Below are 20,125 nucleotides of genomic sequence, written 5' to 3'. Positions count from 1 at the left end.
TCTGTCCTTTTGCCTTAATCCAAGTCAGAGTTCTGGTTCATAAAAAGACCAAGTGTTTCATTTCAAAAGGGACTCCATAATAAAACCGTAACCTCCTGCATGCTGCCTGCATTATAAAACTCTTTGGTGGTGCAATCGAGGCCTTTTATCCAACATCAAAAAAAGAAACATATTCTCCACGGACTGAGTCAGGCTGAGAACCCTTTGTCATCCCTATATCCTCAGTGAGCAATGCAAACACCTGGGCAAACACATCAATATGTAAGGATCAAAGTGCCAAACCCACAGGATGTAATCGTTCAGGATGGAGGCTACATGTGAGTAATTGTTACAAGCTGAGGAGGAGAGAGAAAGGAAGATGTGGGATAATACGTTTAATACAACAGCAAACAACATATAGTTTAAGGCTTACATGAGACATTTATATTAAGCTAATTAATATATGACTAATGGGGGCCAAGCAACACACTGCCCTACCCTGAGCAATGTTTTATCCTCAGCTTCTCATTTACTGTTGTTCACACTTGTATTTTTGCACATACAGTTAGGTCCAAAACAATTCAAATGTGACTGAAGTGCTGACTTTATACTGCAATACAAGGGTGTATAATCAAAGAATAGGATTTGGAATTATGTTTTGCTGACGTTTTTTTTATAGCTGTTTTCAGAGGTTCAAAAATAATTAGTTGACTGAAAAGCAATTTTCTTGCTACCCTTTTACAAATTAGACATACGAAAAATCTGAAATTGAATCAAAGTGTTCAGTTCAGATTAGTTCAATTCAGTTTTATTTATATAGCACCAAAATTGCAATAGTAGTCACCTCAAGGAGCTTTATATTGTAAGGTAAAGACCCTACAATAATAGAGAAACCCCCCCCCCAAAATCAAACTACCCCCTTTGAGAGAGCACTTGGCAATAGTGGGAAGGAAAAACTACCTTTTAACAGAAGAAACCGGAACCAGGCCGAGGAAAGGGCAGCCATTTACCACGACCCCCAGCTGCCCCTCCATGAACAGGTGAGTAAGGAAGAAACACTCGGTGCATTATGGGAAGCCCCCAGCAGCTTAGGCCTATTACATATGTATCTAAAGGAAGATTGAGGGTCATCTTTTCCAGCCCTAACAATATGTTTTATCAAAAAGTAAAGTTTTAAGCCTAATCCAAAAAGTAGAGAGGGCGTCTGTCTCCCAAACTGGGGGCTGGTTCCACAGACGATGGGAGAAACTCTGAATATATGTTCCAAACAGATGCTAATATGAGTGAAGCAGGCTATCATTAGGCTGAAAAACCAAATAAACCTAAGATAAAGGGATAGCGAAAACCTCAGAAGTAGTCAAGTTAAATGTTTGGCATATTCTTAATAAGAAGAAAGATCAGGTTCTCTCACTCAGACTCTCTTTCACCAGCTTTGAGAGCTAGGCACCGGTTGTCCACTGACGCATTTCTTTCCCCAAAATTATGGCACTTTTAAAGGCCAGGAAAACTAGGACTTTTGAGAATGCAATGTGAAATATGCAGGTTTATACATGTCGTTCTCAGATTCTCTTTTTGGGCTGCTGCTTTAGCCAGAAATCTGTCAAAGAATGGTGAAAAGTGTCCCCATACTTTTTTAGCACAGCACAGATGGATACAGCTCTTCACTTTTCTTTTCCTGAAACCAAGGGCCTCTTTCCTATCTAAGCTCATAAGACTCAGTCGAAAAGCATTCCACAACGTTAACACCTCATAAAACACCTCCGAAAAAAATGGTTTTCCTTGTGGATCGCGCTGTAGCTCCCTTGTGCTCGTTGGTGTTAGCACTGCAGCCTACATATGAAGGGTTGGCCTCCAAATGGAGCTTCTAATTACAGCAATCGTGTTGCGATTGGAGGCTTCGCAGCTTTGAAAATGGGCGATGTTTTGCTCCGTCTCTTTATGTGTCACCCCGTAAACCCCACATATAGCTACTTTGAATGTGTACGTTCTCTTTGATTAACGGCTAAAAAACACGATCTATTTGTGTGCTAGCCAGTCATTTTGTGGTATGCTGCCCTCAGAGGCAAAGGGCAACAGAGGTTGTGGGAGGAGGGAAAAAAAAGATAAAATGTGTGGATGTAAGGAGATCTGTCTGGAATGCCGTGTGAGAGAAATTGCTTGACCCAAAACCGCCGAAGTAAAGTCTCGCCTTGAGCAGACGAGACACGGAGCCAGACAGTGGGTGCAGATAGGGGATGCACACTCCACAAAAATGCTGCTTAACCCTGGGAGAAACAAACGCGGCGTCACCCCAAGAAAACATCCACAGTCACCTCAGGTTATCAGGAGTTAGAGACTGCGGTGTAATTGAATCTGTTAAAGAGGATTTTAGCCAAGTGGAATATGAGACCAAAAAAATAAATAAAAATACCGTGAACACGCCAGAAGGAAGAACCCTATCACACCAGTTCAGGAAAACAACAGTAACTTAAGATGGTTTTGGCCTCTTATTACAGGTTGTAAGATAATTCTCAAATCAGGCTGATTTGTTTCTGTTGCAAAGTTCAGAGGGCACGATGGAGTTTTTGAGACACAAAACAGATGTACACACCCTGCAAAAGTTATCTTTATTTACTAGTTTAATCCAGTGCTGTGCAACTCTTCAAGTTCAAGTTCAAGGTTCTTTATTTGTCACATCCATAGTTATACAAGTATAACACACAGTGAAATGTAGCCTGACACGCTCCTCGACATGTGCAAAAAAATTGGGGGGTGGGGGGGTGTAGAGGAAGAACATTATATATATAAATATATATATGTATATATATTTATATATATATATATATATATATATATATATATATATATATATATATATATATATGTAGTATATACATTGGGTGAATGTGCAGTAGTAGCAGCAAGCAGGTGAATTCTGTACATTAATATGAATAGACATCTGACTATTTTACAGGATAGACAATATAAACATATTTAAAATTAAAGGAATTGAAATGTACATTGTGCCTTGGTTTAGTGTCTGGAAGAATCCTGACTCAGTCAATTATAGATGATGTGAGAGGGCGGGTGTGTGTGTGTTTAGGGCCCGGATGGCTTGGGGATAGAAGCTCCTCTTGAGTCTCTCTGTCCTTGCCCGGAAGATGCGGAACCTTCTACCAGATTGCAGAAGTTGGAACAGTTTGTTGCCAGGATGGGACGGGTCCTTCAGTATCTGCGCTGCTCTAGTCCGGCATCTCCTGGTGTAGGTGTCCTGAAGCGGGGGGAGAGCAATCCTGCAGCAGCGTTCTGCTGTACGGATCACTCTCTGGAGAGCTTTTTGGTCCTTCACACAGCTGTTCCCAAACCACGATGTCATGTTCTGTGTGAGGATGCTCTCCACAGCGCCTGTATAGAAAATCCTGAGGATCTTTGGAGAGACCCTGAACTTCCTCAGTTGTCGTAGGTGATACAGGCGCTGCCTAGCCTTTTTGGTCTGGACCTGAATGTGGGAAGCCCATGTCAGGTCTGAGGAGATGTGGACACCAAGATACTTGAAGGACTGCACCCTCTCCACTGGAGCTCCATTGATGATAATGGGCTTGTAGTCTCTGTGCTGACCCCTTCTGAAGTCCACCACCAGCTCCTTGGTCTTGCTGACGTTCAGCTGGAGGTGGTTGTCCTGGAACCATGATGCCAGATTCTTCACTTCATCCATGTAGGCCGTCTCATCGTTGTTGGAGATGGCACCCAACACCACTGTGTCGTCAGCAAACTTCACAATGGTGTTGGAGCCATGGGTGGCCACACAGTCTGAAGTGTAGAGGGAGTAGAGCAGTGGCGAGAGGACACATCCCTGAGGTGCTCCTGTGTTGATGGTGATGCTGTTGGAGAAGCACCTGCCCACCCTCACCACCTGAGTTCTGCCAGTGAGGAAGTCCAACACCCATGCACACAGACGGCTGTTAAGTCCCAGATCCCTCAGCTTTGTGAACAGTCTGCAGGGCACTATTGTGTTAGTGCCCTGCAGACTGTTCACAAAGTCTTAAGCAACCTTTCTTTTTTTCTATTCTGGTGCAAATAGGTGCAGTGATTCATTGAGACCTACATGGAAATGTAATAATAATAATAATAATAATAATGGATTGGATTTATATAGCGCTTTTCTAGGCACCCAAAGTGCTTTACAATACCACTATTCATTCACTCTCACATTCATACACTGGTGGAGGCAAGCTACGGTTGTAGCCACAGCTGCCCTGGGGCAGACTGACAGAAGCGAGGCTGCCATATCGCACCATCGGCCCCTCTGGCCAACACCAGTAGGCAAGTAGGGTAAAGTGTCTTGCCCAAGGACACAACGACCAGCACAGAGGGCCCAGGGATTGAACCGGCGACCTTCCGGTTACAGATGCGATTCCCAACCCCCTGAGCCACGGTCGCCCATGTAGAAGGATGTTAAAGCAGAAAACGGTTAGTTTTTAAAACTAACAAGCTCAGAAGTCAATATTTGGTATGACCATGTTGTTCTGAATTCTCTTAGGCAGATGTGTGTCAGCACTCACATTTGTACCTCTCTCCTGACCTCCACTGTGTGGAATCCTTCTCTTCGGCTGTCACACCAGTTTCTCATTAATCTCACAGTATTTAAAGACCAGCTCTGGCTTTCATTCTCTGCCAGATTGTCTGCCTTCTTTTTGTGGTAATCAGGCCTCTCCAGGTTTCTCCTGTGTTTCTGCAAATCTGCAAGTTTACCGTCCTTGTTTCCTTACTTCCCAGTGTTTACTGTGTGGCTGGAAAGCAGCTGTATATCCAGTATCACTTACCTATCCCCATCAAGCTGGTCCCTGCCTTCTGAAATATTTCTTCAGCAAACTGCTAAAAAGATCAGTGGCCATCCTCTGAGAACCAGTCAAGTAAGAGATAGCATTTCACTCTGGCACTCTCTTCTGTGGAAGAGGACCTACCTTTGGAACGTATCTCTCCTTTCTGTCAGTGACCAAAATCCCTGTAACCTGAACTCTTACCAGGAATTCCTGTGACTGAGCTCACCTCCAGTAATTGCTTGTTTCCACTCAATAAACCTTTTGAATTTTGAGTTTGTCCACATTGGGTCCTGCCTTGGAGTTCACATAGCTGTATTGCCACTCTTGCCATAAGACAAATAGGTTTTTGGGAATCAACTTGTTGGTGCAAAAATGTGGTCTTATCTTAGGCGACTAAAGAAATGGGAACAGATGATGTGTTTTTGCAACAGATGTTTCTCTACATCCACCCAACACAACAGGGGTGAATGGTTCTTTGTAAGCACCACAAGCCAAATTACATTTAATCCCATTATTTTCAAGGGTACACGGTAAATAGAATGGTTCTTCTATTATTCCTGAGCACTCCAAGCTTTTTATACAGCTTGCCACATTCACCCATTCATATGCCTTTTCTATGCAAGTGCTTTCTAATATTCACACACATTTATAGACTCGATGGATCAGGGGACCAACTTAGGGTTAAAAACTTGGATATTTGACATGCAGACTGGAGCAGACAGGGATTGAACCACCAACCTTCCAATGAGTAGATGATCTGCTCATTCAATCAACTCCTGAACTATCTGGTTGTTAAGTCTGACGTCACTAGCCGTGTCTGGGTCTAAACTCCGCTGCAGGTCAATATATCAAATGATCACTATGGCATTACTGAGAGTTGAAAAACTGTCTAAAGTCTTTCATCTTTAATAAAATGATCAGCGTTCTGCTCTACCAGGTGTAACAATTGAGTTTAACATCCAGGCATCCATGAAAACGGAATTTATGACATTTAACGGAGTTAGAAGTTAGCAGGAAGTTAGCTCGCTAGCTTCTATCTAAATACAATATAGCATGTCCTGACTGCGGGGTTTTGGAAACAAATTAAAACGTACAGCTCTGTTATCACTTCCAACATAAATGAAGACAGAAAACTAAACAGCAGTGACGTTTGTAGGGTTACTGAAGTTGGGCTAGCTGGTATATAATGATGTGCTACGTGACCGCTAGCGACACAGCTATGTTAGCATAATATAAACAAGCTAACTTTTTTTCCACTCAATAAAAGTTAACGTGAGTGTTCTCGGTGGTCAGGAACAAATGTAATTGCATGGCAGGATGCTGTAAAAGGACCAAACTTCAGCCAGGAGAACAACTGAGATAATCCATCCACAATACGAGGTTAGTCATTCATATACTGCTGCATGGGCTGGGCTGTAGTTACATCCTACGGTTTTAAAAACTGAGCTTAAATAAATGATTAGCGGTAATAAAAGCCGAGGGAGGTCAACAGTGATTACTGACTGTTTTAGGAGCTTTTTGAGATTAAATAGAAGAAAATACATAACATTAAACATGTTAACAACACAAAAGCCATATTAAACGCAGACTACTTTAGGCCCGGAAGTAGGATTCGTCACGTCATCACTTAACGACCGGATAGCAATTCCGAGAGTAGGCAGCTATCATCCAATACGTGACAAAAAACAAACAAACAAAAAAACAAGTTAGAAACTGCACTCAAGACCAAATGAAATCAACAAAAACAATAAAGAAGTAGGGATGATACATGTCCCTTGAGGATGTGGGGAAGTTTAGCCAGTGGAAATTACGGTTAGTTGCATTAAGCACAGAAAACAAGTTCTTTGACATGTTTGACTTCTTGGAATGTAAGAAAATGTTAACTGTAACTGTTCATTAGAGTAATAGAGTGAACAACATACCTATTAACAGGACATTGATATTTGTCACTGGTACAAAAATAAATCTGTTTTCTACGGAAGCCCGTTTCCGCCACTAAAAAAAAAAAAGGATCCATAACTTAAAATTTCGAGTTATTTTCTCGGAATTCCGAGTTATTTTCTCAAAATTCCGAGTTATTTTCGCAGATTTTGAGAAAATAACTCGGAATTTTGAGAAAATAACTCGGAATTTTGAGAAAATAACTTGGAATTTCGATTTATTAACTCAAAATTTTGAGAAAAGCAACTCAAAATTTCGAATTAGCGCTGCCAATCAGTAATCGTGAATGACGTCATTTCCTTGTTACCCGGAAGCTGAAGCCCTCAGCTACAAATGCTACAGCTAAGCTACCGGTATTACATCCAGTCGTGAATGCACAGATTGCTGAGTGTTTTCAGCCTGGCTTCACAAATGATGAAATCCCTGTGTTATTAGCTGAATCACATGGTGTTACTATCAGCAAACGTACTTGCGAAAGCGCCAATTTGTTGGGATCCATTTTTGAGTGCGTGTTCCTCTGCACCATATGCTTCCGGGTAACAAGAAAGCGACCTCATTCACGTATATTTTTGATTGGCAGAGCTAACTCGAATTTTTGAGAAAAGTAACTCGAAATTTTAAGTTATATTTCTCGAAATTTAGAGTTAATAAGTTGAAATTTCGAGAAAATAACTCGAAATTTCAAGTTATGGATACTAGCTTTTTTGTTTTTAGTTAGTGGCGGAAATGGGCTTCCACAGTTTTCTGACCCGACACCAGTGTTGTTAAATTTAGATTAGTTTAACTTACAGTCATTTGGTTATGGCTCATTTTGGTTACGGTTAAAAATAACAACTTGGTTAAGGTTAGACTGGATGCCCTGTCCGCTCACTTTGTGGCTGATTGTGTCATGCTGTTTTTTTGCTAAGTGGCTGCTGAAAGTGTCAAAATACCTACAGCCAATTGCTTCATGAGGTGGCCCCCAACACCACACCTACCAACACGACTGCCTAATCTGACAATATGTTTACATTACTGAAACTGCAATCTGCCTGTGCACTGTTATTTGCAGGCAGTTCAATCATGAGAAAATTTGTAGTGAAGCCATTTTTGTAATTTTGATAAACCGGTATCAAGAACCTTAATAAAAACAGACATTTAGACTAAAGAACTGGGTTTTATGTTCACAAAACCCAAATGCTATTGGATATGTCAAATAAAATGTGAGTCCAGTTGTTTCTCTTCCACTGTGGGTTTTGTCTCTAATGTCCTGGCGCTCCTTTCCTCTGGGAGGATGTTTGACAGGAAATGGAATTGGCCTGAATCCCTAGCGGGGTTCAGGCAGCCACTTCCTGTGCCAACCCATGCCAACCCGTGCCAGTTTACAGCTCAGCCCAGACCACCGTGAGAAAAACAGCGTAAACCATCCGCTGGGAAAATGCAGAATGGGCCTTCCCTTCCTCTGCCGTGCCCCCCCAACCCCCCATAGGAAAAAGATAAAAAAGCAGTTCAATGCATCATATATTTCTGCTGGATCAAATAGTGTTGCAGTGTTTTGCAAAAGCTCACTCCAAGATATGGATACAGCTAAAGAGTTGGGATCAGATGACACAGAAAGTTTTTAAAGGAAACACTATCGAGAGATTAAAGACATGTAAAACAGAAAGACGATAGGACGTGGTTGGTTTAACCCCATATGGAAAAGAAATAGTAAAAACATATATGATTTACTCATGAAAGTGGCCACTTTCTCATTACTTTCATATATTGTTTTAGTAAGTGTCCAAATCATACAAGTTTCATTTATATAATTTTTCAAGGGATCTTATATCTGTTTTCACTCTTGTATGCTTTTCATACAAGTTTCACACAAGACAGATACAAACTTTACAAGATTTATATATATCTTTTCCATATGGGACATTTCACGACTTTACATTAACATTTGCTGACAGATGAAAATGGGAATGCCAGGAGATGGACGAGCAAAACAGCAAAGATAAAAAGGAGAAGAAGCACATAGGTGGTAGTGTGGAGGCAAAGGGAAACAGAGAAAGAGCCAGCTGGAGGAGAAAGAGAGGCAGGAGCTGAGGAGGAAGTAGGGAGGTTTGGCGGTGAGGGCTTCCCTGATGAAGCACAGCTGACGATGCAAATCTGCAGCACTCTCCTGACAGACCTTTACCACATCAACCCGTTCACATTATTATTCAGGCGTCCAAGTCCCGGGCCCACACATACACTCCTGACCTGCTGCTCCAGCATGCATGTGTGATCACTGATTCAAAGGCATGCACAAAGTAGAGGACATGCACGAAACGTTTACTCATGCTCCTGAAAACAGGTATACACACACACACACACACACACGCACGCACGCACACACGCACGCACGCACGCACACAGAGTTTGGTGTTATGTTCTTTGGCTGTTGACTTGGCTTCTTTTGGACTGAAGTCACAACAAGAGAACGACTCATGTGAAGATGTGTTTACATCCACACAACCATGTTAGTTACACCTTAGGCTAGGAATTGTACCACAATTGCGAAATGTTGGTATTTTGGTTTCCAAGTCCTACCAATTGAATCTCCATTTTTCCCTAACATGTCACCATCAGTGTTTTAAGATCTGCCAAATTAAACAGAAAATGTGGTGAACGCAGGTTTTTTTTTTAGCTTATAGAGCAGCTTCGATATTTATGAGAAACAAACAACGCCATTAACTCTTCAACATTTTGTCACGTCATATTATATCACCATCAAGATCCCTGTTTACACCCACAGCGACTTCTTGCCATTTTCTTACACACCCTTTTCAGCAAAGTATGATAAATGTCTTGATGTATTGGAAGTGAAGTGGAAACTTTGCCTCCCTTATTGAGAAGGATGTGTTGTGTCATGATTTTACATTTTTGACTTTTATTTATTCTGCTTATTCTGTTGATCCATTCTCTTTTCTCCTCAGAAAATGCTCCCAGCTTCTCTGTTTGACTTCATGCAATGTACCCAACCTTCACCACCAGCCAGATTTTTCTCTCTTTTTTTTTGCATCATCATTTACAGCATGCAGCCATGCTTCAAATAAAAAAAATTAAATGCTATGATGTGTAATACTCTTTTGTCAGAACGGACTCTAATCAGCACAGTAGGAGGCTTGGGAAACAACAGTACAGAAGTGATTACAGTTTTTGTCCTTTGCTTGAACACATTTTGCATTTTGAAACTCTACACTCAAAACCCAAACTCTGCTGTCAAAACCTAACATTCCTTTGTCAAAATGTAACTCTGTTGACAAAATGACACATACTTGCATCATATGCAAACACCTACAGATCAGGGGGAACACACTAGTCTACTTTATATAAAACACTGCAGTCTTTGATTTCCATTGTTTATTCAGAAGGCATATTTTCAGGAGACACATTTTCAAACAACCAAAAAAGCAAATAGGCCTACTCAATATTGTACATTGCAGTACCATGAATTCAGATAAAGCAAAAAAAACCCAAACCAAACCATAATACAGTAATAGAAAAAACATTATACTGTAAACACAAAAAATCATGACAATTGTGCATACGTGGGCTCATGGATCCCGCCGTCTGTTGGGGTCTGGCCACAGGACCTCATCGACATCGCAAGCAATGTCTTCTCCCGCTAGGCACCGGGGAAAATATCCTCTTGCATGTCGAAACCATCCATGGATTGCTGCCACCTGAATGTCGCCGCAGGCCTGTTCCATTGCCTGCAGAAGAGGCATGCGGGCATGTAGTTGGCGGTCATATACACGCCATCTCCAAGCCGAAAAAAATTCCTCTATAGGGTTCAAAAATGGTGAGTAAGGGGGCAAGTATACCACTTCAAGTTGGTTGTGGTTGGAGAACCAGGCCTGGACCAGAGCAGCCCAATGGAAACTGACATTATCCCATATCACCACAAACCTGGGCTGATCTGGTCTGTTCTGTACAACTATATTATGGAGAGCATCTAGAAATTTGAGTATATGTTGACTATTGTATGGACCTAGTTTTGCATGATGATGCAGAAGCCCTCGAAGGCTTATGGCGGCACACAATGTGATATTCCCCCCGCACTGCCCTGGGATGTGCACAATTGCCCTTTGGCCAATTACATTACGACCCAGTCGTCTTGTCTTGCACAGGTCGAATCCAGCTTCATCAATGAAAATGTATTCATGAGGCTGTGCAGCTCCATCCATGGCCAAGATTCTCTGTAAAAAAAAGAAAGAAAAGAGAACATATTACTGCACTACAGTGCTACACATACAGGACCCTCACCCCACCACACAGGTACCTGTGTAGCTCTCAGAATGGATCCATGTGGTACTAATATGGTACATATTCAGCTGCTACTGGATTTCACCAATACTGTATTGTACATGTAAAGGACAGTTACACTTACCCGTACATATTCAGCTCGAAGTCCTTTGACCCTGTCACTGTTCCTCTCAAATGGGACTCTGTAGAGCTGCTTCATGGTGATGCTGTGTTTTCCCAAGATGCGTCTGATGGTGGTGATGCTCACATGGTTTATGTTGTTGAACACTTGCCTTTCTGCAAGTATTTGCTTTCATAGCTGGTGGAGACGGATGGCATTGTCTGCCCTCACTAGGTCCACAGTGGCAAGTTCCTGCCGTTGTGTGAACAGGCGTTGGCGTCCTCCCCCAGAAGGTCTTCGAGTCATTCTAGAGAAATACAGCCACATATTGTCATCGCTTTGCTTATTTTTCTTACAGTACTTTACTGTATATACTGTATCATCCACTGTACAACACTGTACTTCAATATAAGTAATCATGCTATGTTTCACAGAAACTACCACTTTGGCTGCAAAAGGAGCATTAGCACCCTGCAATACCCTGTACACTTGATATGGTAATGTGATATACTGTAGAACAGTGCTATAAAAATCATCTGAGTAGAGTAGAAGGTAGAGAGGTGAAGACAGACCTGTTTTCTAGTTGGAATGTTCTTACAGTTTTTTCTGATTGCTTAAGCACATTTTTTGTAACTATTGGCTAATTTTGCAAAACTCTTCACACAAATAAGAAAACCTGTCACCCAATAATCAAAACATTGTAGTTCTCTTGCAAAAGCAAACACAGCTAGATTAACTCTTCACACCTTCGTAAAAATAGTGTTTCCGTATCAAACAGTACACACAAGCCATCATCTACTAAGCACACAATGCGCCAACTGCACACTGATGGTATGAATACAAAACACTTCTGGCTTTTGCTTTCTCTGTGCACAAGGTAGGCTATGTCAGTTTGAGCTCATACTGCTGTCATAGATCCATAAGCATAGAGGGATCCAAACTTCAAGTACTGGTGTTTATTCAAACACATCAAAACAAACACAAGTGTTTATTTCCAAGTATAGGATTATTTGCAATCGCCATAATGACTATATGGGTTACTTGGTCTGCAGTGAACATGCTTCCTCTGCCCCCAGCATCTGGTCATCTAGCAATTCTGTAAAGTAACAATTTCAGTATTTTTACATCAATGGTATTGGTGTGTTTCTCATTGGCATATGGCAGTGCTACAAATCTTTGTGCAAAGTGACTGTACTAACCGATTCTCATTTCAAGTCCTTATGATACTTGCTACAGTGTAGCGGCTCGAGTTAGGCTGGACCCGTTGGCCAGCTTCCCTCAGGGTCATTCCACGGTTGATTACATGGTCCACTATTGTAGCTCTGATGTCATCAGCAATTCTATTTCTTACTCTTCCTACCCTTCCTCTCCCCCCTCCTCGTCTTCCTCTTGCTCCTCCTTGTCCTTGTCGTCCTCTTCATCCTACTTCTTCACCTCCACGTCCTCTTCCTCGGCCTCCTCTACTTCTCACTCTTTCTGCTCCCTCCATTGTACTCCGCACACACAGCTTACCTGTATTATAGTGCTTAGGCTGATTGCAAAGTGAACTAATTATCTAAAAAAGTTTTCACATGTGAAAGTGTGCCAGACAGTTGGCAAATTAGTGTTAATGATAGCCATACATGTGTATACTTTTGCTAGGAGTGTGTTGGAAATTTGGTAATTGAGTGTTGTGCAGTGAATTGTGCCTACAGTTTTGCAAAGTGTGTGTTACAAAATTGCAAACTGAGTGCAAAGCAGTTTTTGTGCTTTTAGTTTTGCAAACTCAGTGAGTGGTTTTGCTATAAGTCTGAATAGTTTTAGAGATTGTGCTACAGGAATCACAGTTAGGGTTTAAGCATTCAGAAAAAACTGTATTACAGATGCCACTGTGAAGCGGCTTAGATGTGGGTGGACTCTCTGCCCAGCTTCCCTCATAGTCAGGCCATGGTTGATGACATGGTCCACCAAAGTTGCTCTTATATCATCAGAAATATGGGTCCGTGCATGGCCTCTTCGACCTCCTCCTCCTCCTCTTCCTCTTGCTCTCCCTCCATCCATGCTTGCAAAGTTCTTGAATTGGCTACACTGGGGGCTTTTTGTAGTTGGCTAATTGGTGTTCAGTTTTGCAAGTAAGTGTCTTCAGGTGTGTATTTGAGTGGTTGCAATTACCCGATGTGTTTTGCATTTTGGATATATGTGTTTTCCAATCGGAAATTTCATTTTGTGAACGAAGTGTCTTATGTATGAAATAGAGTGTAGTATGCAGGACCATGTGTGTTGCATAAAGGAGTCAGTGTGTTACATAATTGCAACTAGGGTGCAAAGCAGCGCTCTTGTTTAAGGTATGGGTACATGTGTTTGAGGTATGGTAACAAAAGCCTCAAGTTGTGTTACTTTCCCATATGGAAAAGATATATATAAATCTTATAAAGTTTGTATCTGTCTTGTGTGAAACTTGTATGAGAAGCATACAAGAGTGAAAACAGATATAAGATTCCTTGAAAAATTATATAATGAAACTTGTATGTTTTGGATACTTACTAAAACAATGTATGAAAGTAATGAGAAAGTGGCCACTTTCATGAGTAATCACATATAAGTTTTTACTATTTCTTTTCCATATGGGTTAGTCTAAGCATGGGTTTATAGTGTTCAAGCAACGGGCAAAAACTGTAAGAGGATGGATGTGAGAGTGTGTAGCTTGAGAAAAAAATGTGGTGCAGGTACATTACAAGCAGCTTCATCAAATCTGATTTGTGAGTGCCAGAATGTGCTATTCTGCAAAGAAAGTAGGACACTCCAAGGTTTTTTTTGCTTGTTTTTGTTGTTTGTTTGGCCAAAAATAACACAGTCTCACAACAACAAGATGATTTTTAAGCTCTATTAGCACAAAAAACATGTCTAATGTCTGCATGATTTGCAGTCTTTGCTTAAAACTTTGAGGACATTGGAAAAGCAGATGAACAGTATCTGAAAGTCATGTACTTATGAAACAGGAATAAAAACCTGGCAAAGGTCCTGATAGATGCATCTACCCTTCCAGTTGATCCACCTACTGTTCACCGAAGCCTCATCAGAAACGGAAACACTGTTGTCACTGAGATGTGTGGCCTCAGGTACTTTGGTACTCTTGGGGGCTGTGGATGGCCTGGATTTGAACTTCCCGCCCTCATTATCAAGTACATTTTGTGACAAAGACATGTAGACACTCACGCTCATTTATATTTTATGTTTTAGAGTTTATATTCATTTATGTTTTTGTGTTCCCAGTGCTGTGTTTGTTTTGTCCCTTTTTTCTTACAGATGCAGCATGCTTTTCTATTTGTACTCTATCCTTTTATTATACTTTCTCCTATTTTCTCCCCTCTTTGTTTTTTCCCCTTGCTTCTCAGCTTAGGACATAGTGTGATTTCAGTTATTGCATTATATGCGTAATATGACTAACAGCAATGAATATAAACAGCTAAAAGAAACACATGAACAGAGGAGCCTATAGAGAATGCATAGAACTCATCCTGGAAAAGTAAAATGTGTTTGGCACAACTGTGCATTCAGAGCATAATTCTGATTGCAAAAGCTGTCTGAAGGGACAGACTTTATGATAAAAAAAAATAGAGAGAAATTGTCTCAGTGAAGGGTGGCTGTCATCCCGATTCCAAGCCATTCTTATGGAAAGGAAACAGGGAGAAAAAGCTGAAGTGTGCCAAATCACATCGTGGCTCAAGAGTTGGGAGTTCGCCTTGTAATCGGAAGGTTGCTGGTTCGAGCCCGGCTCGGACAGTCTCGGTCGCTGTGTCCTTGGGCGAGACACCCGTTGCCAACTGGTGGTGGTCAGAGGGCCCTGTGGCGCCAGTGTCCAGCAGCTTCGCCTCTGTCAGTGCGCCCCAGGGTGGCTGTGGCTACAATGTAGCTTGCCATCACCAGTGTGTGAATGGGTGGATGACTGGTTGTGTAAAGCGCTTTGGGGTCCTTAGGGACTAGTAAAGCGCTATACAAATACAGGCCATTTACCATTTACCATAACTGCTGGACAGCACAGGAAACTCAGTGGCAACAGGTATGTTGGAGTAATTAATCCAAAAGAAATCTCAAATTTCAATATGTACAGATGAGGTCAGGAGAGCAGTACAACAGTGAGTATCTGCTTTTAATTTACTTTGTCAGGAAGAAAATATAATATAATTTCTGTCTGGATGACTGTGGGTTAACTAGGAGAAAGCTGCTGTTATCCACTGGGAAGGGTCAGAGTGGAGGTCATGAGTGTGCAATCTGCATCCACCTGGTATTAGATTTAAACAGCTGGCCAACATTAGAGAAGGGCTGCAGTTTACTTTTTAAATAGATCACAATGACCTTGTTCTTAGACAGAAGTATAAGTCACTTCTCATGCCTAATTTAAAAGAAGTGGACGATGAACTGAAAACAAAGGACCCGTCTTTTCAAATATGCTACATAAAAATGTGTCATTACCACATGTTTCAATGCTGAATCCTGATGCTCACTGCTTTCATTTCATTGACCAATCAGCAGGTGTATGTAAGAGATCTTCATTTTCCAAAAGCACAACCCGGACATGAAAAAAAATACATCTAAATTATATTAAATGTCCTACAAGCCACAAGCAGCTATATAGGCAAGGCAAGGCAAGTTTATTTGTATAGCACAATTCAACAACAAGGTGATTCAAAGTGCTTTACAGAGACATTAGAAACAAGAACAAATAAAAAGCATGATTTAAAATTGATTAAAACAAGCAAATAAACTAACTAACTAATTAACAAACAAACAAACAAACAAACAAACAAACAAACAAACAAAACAGTATATAAAATCAAAACAGATAAAATCAGAACAGTAGATAAAATCAGTAGTTAAATGTAAGTTTTGAAATTTAAGCTTAAAGTGTGGATTTGGTGCTTTATTCAAATGCAGCTGAGAACAGGTGAGTCTTCAACCTGGATTTAAATAAACTGAGTGTTTCAGCTGATCTGAGGCTTTCTGGGAGTTTGTTCCAGATATAAGGAGCATAAAAGCTGAATGCAGCTTCTCCGTGTCTGGTTCTGACTCTGGGAACTGATAAAAGACCGGATCCAGATGACCTGAGGGATCTGGATGGTTCATACTGGGTCAGGAGGTCATTGATGTATTTTGGTCCTAAACCATTCAGAGCTTTATAGGCCAGCATCCGAACTTTAAAGTCTATCCTCTGACGGACAGGCAGCCAGTGTAAGGACCTCAGAGCTGGACTGATGTGGTCCACTTTTTTGGTCTTAGTGAGGACTCGAGCAGCAGAGTTCTGAATGAGCTGTAGTTGTCTGACTGATTTTTTAGGTAGACCTGTAAAGATGCTGTTACAGTAATCAAGCCTACTAAAGATGAATGCATGGACTAGTTTTTCCAGGTCCTGTTGAGACATCAGATCTTTTATCCTTGAAATATTCTTGAGGTGATAGTAAGCTGACTTTGTTATTGTCTTAATGTGTTTTTCTAAGTTTAGGTCTGCATCCATCACTACACCCAAATTTCTCGCCTGGTTTGTGGTTTTTAGATGTATAGATTGAAGTTCTCTGGTGACCTGTAATCGCTTTTCTTTGGCGCCAAAGACTATTACCTCAGTTTTGTTTTTGTTTAGCTGGAGAAAATTGTGGCACAACCAGTCATTGATTTCCTCAATGCATTTACCAAGAGCCTGTACAGGGCCTCGGTCTCCTGGTGACATTGTGATATATATTTGTGTGTCATCTGCATAGCTGTGATAGTTTATTTTGTTGTTGTTTATAATCTGTGCCAGTGGGAGCATGTAGATGTTAAACAGAAGGGGTCCCAAGATGGAACCTTGGGGAACTCCACATGTGATACTTGTCTGCTCAGATGTGAAGTTACCTATTGATACAAAGTATTTCCTGTTTTCTACGTATGTTTTGAACCAGTTTAGTACAGTTCCTGAAAGACCTGTCCAGTTCTCCAGTCGTTTGAGTAATATGTTGTGGTCAACTGTATCAAATGCTGCACTGAGATCCAGTAAAACTAGGACTGACATTTTTCCACTGTCTGTATTCAGACATATGTCATTAAACACTTTGGTCAGAGCGGTTTCAGTGCTGTGGTTCTGTCTAAAACCTGACTGGAAGGCATCGTAGCAATTATTCTGTTTTAAGAAGTAACTGAGCTGTTGAGAAACTGCTTTTTCAATGATCTTACTTAAAAACGGGAGATTTGAGATTGGCCTGTAGTTGTTCATTTGTGTCTTGTCGAGATTGTCCTTTTTCAGTATAGGTTTGATTACAGCAGTTTTTAGTGATTCTGGAAACACACCTGATAATAAAGAAAAGTTGACGATCTGTAACAGGTCCGACTCTAAAGTCTTTGAGACCTTTTTGAAAAAACTTGTTGGCAGGACATCTAAACAGCAGGAGGAGGAGTTCAGTTGACCTAAGATGTCCTCCAGGTCTTTGCTGTTAATAGGTTGAAACTGTTTCATGGTGTTTAAACAGTTTTTTGGTGGACACAGTACATATCCTGGATCTGCTGTTGATGTACCAATTGCTTGTCTAATTTTTTGGATTTTTTCAGTGAAGAATTTGGCAAAGTCATTGCAGGCCATGGTCGAATGAAGTTCAGCTGCCACTGACACAGGAGGGTTTGTTAGCCTGTCAACTGTAGAAAATAAGACCCGAGCATTATGGCTGTTTTTAGTGATGATGTCAGAGAAGTAGGACCTCCTTGCATTCCTCAGTTGTAAATTATAATTGTGAAGTTTCTCTTTATAAATGTCATAATGAACCCGGAGGTTTGTTTTTCTCCATCTGCGCTCAGCTTTCCTACACTCTCTTTTTTCATTTTTCACCAGTGTGGAGTTTCTCCATGGAGACTTTTTCCTTCCAGAGATAACCTTCACCTTAATGGGAGCAATAGTGTCCATTACATTTAACATGTTAGCATTGAAGCTATTGACGAGCTCATTGACTGACCCTCTGGGCAGGTCAGGTGTTAATGGGAAGACCTGGTTAAAAATTGCACTACTGTGTTCAGTTATACACCGTTTTGTGATCACTGTTGTTGATATATTTGTGTGGGCTGAGATTTTACTTTCAAAGAAAACACAGTAATGATCAGACAGGCCCACATCAGACACAGTAACCTTTGAAATGCTCAGGCCTTTGGAGATCAGTAGGTCAAGAGTGTGTCCTCTATTATGTGTGGCCTCTGTTACATGCTGAGTCAGCCCAAAGTTGCCCAGAGTGTTACTCAGGTCTTTAGTCCCTTTGTCCTGAGGGTTGTCCACATGAATGTTAAAATCCCCAGCAATAATTACACAGTCAAAATCAACACAGATCACAGACAGCAGTTCACTGAGGTCATTAAAAAAGTCTGTGCAGTATTTGGGAGGCCTGTAAACATTAAGAAACACAACTTTGGATGGGGCCTTCAGCTGTAAAGCCACATATTCAAAAGACTGAAAACTTCCAGGAGATAGCTGCTTACATTGAAATGATTCATTAAATAAGACAGCAACCCCTCCTCCTCTCCTGCTCGCCCTGACCTCACTGATAAAACTGTAGTTAGGAGGGGTCGTCTCGATGAGAACAGCTCCACTGTTACTTTGGTCCAACCAAGTTTCAGTTAAAAACATAAAATCAAGGCTGTGCTCAGTGATTAAATCATTAATTAAAAATGTTTTCCCAGCTAGAGATCTAATGTTTAATAAAGCCAACTTAAGTGTTTTAGAGGTATTACTTGTCCCCTCGTGTTTGGGAGCAGTCTGTGGCACACAAGGTATGTTTACTATGTTTAAAGATCTTTTAGAGTGCAGCTCTCTGTGTTTTGACCAGGCCACATGTCTCCTGTCACCTAAAAGTACAGAAATTTTAAAACCTTCTAGTAAACAGGGTCCCAGCTTCTCCTGGGAAAAGTCATCACTGCCATAATCCTCACAGCCCGGACCCTTCACACATCACGCATCAGACTGCGGAGACAGGGCATGAAGAGGAACTAAGGGGGGCGAGGCTGGGCAATGTGACTTCGATTGCTCTGTTGAGGGTGGGGCTCGATGGCGAACCTTTGGCCGCTCTGGTGGGGGGTTTATGGGGGACAAAAAGGGATTGGGACGGGGGGTAGATCTGAGCCCAGCATTGACCCGCTCCATCATCTCCTCAGTGAATTTCAGGTGTGGGGAGGAGGGAGAAAGGGAGGGGGAGGAGGGTGATGGCCTGTCAGGGGTTTGGGGGACTGGGGAAGGTCGTGGTCCCTTGTCCTGGTCGTTGGTGTTGTTGAGAGAGTTGGAGGCAAATAGGGACCCCTCTTCTTGCCTTAGATGTCTCTCCTTTCTGAGGCTCTTCCTCAGATGCCATGGATGTCTCTCCTTTCTGAGGCTCTTCCCGGGTGGGGGCAAATGGAGCTCCTCCTCAAGGTTTCTGCTGGGCTTTGTCTGTTCTTGGAGTACTGTTTGTTCCTCTTTATGAGATAACTCCTCGTTTATCTCAGCCTTGGCACCAAGCACGGATGGATGACGTATGGAATAAAACAAGTTGGAGGTGAACAGTTTCACCCCTGACTTGTTAAAATTAAATCCATTTGCTTTGAACAGATGCCTGCGTTCCCAAAAAATATTAAAGTTGTCGATAAAGTGCACTGAGTGGTCAGCACATGCTGATATAAGCCATTTATTCAGTGTAAACAACCTGCTGAATCTCTCGTCTCCTCCTCTGACCGGCGGTACAGGTCCACTGATGAATACAGCTGCATTCAGAGAGTTTACAGTATTTAATAATCCAGTAAAGTCCCGTTTCAGAACCTCCGACTGTTGTTTGGACACATCGTTTGACCCTGTATGCAGAACAATGTTTGTCATGTTTATAAAAGAATTTGCATTCAAGCTGGTTATTGGACCTGCTTCAGAGACTTCAAAATAAATCCTGCATTGTGACCCATACGAGAGTATTCAGTGGCACTTTATGACTTTTGCAAATTATTAGCAAATAAATATATATTTTTTTGCCTTTATTATTAGCAAATTTAGCTGAACGCAGCGCTACATTTATATTTG

Source organism: Maylandia zebra, linkage group LG23 (assembly GCF_041146795.1).
Source record: "Maylandia zebra isolate NMK-2024a linkage group LG23, Mzebra_GT3a, whole genome shotgun sequence".
Lineage (NCBI taxonomy): Eukaryota > Metazoa > Chordata > Actinopteri > Cichliformes > Cichlidae > Maylandia > Maylandia zebra.
Note: the sequence above shows the minus strand (reverse complement) of the source record.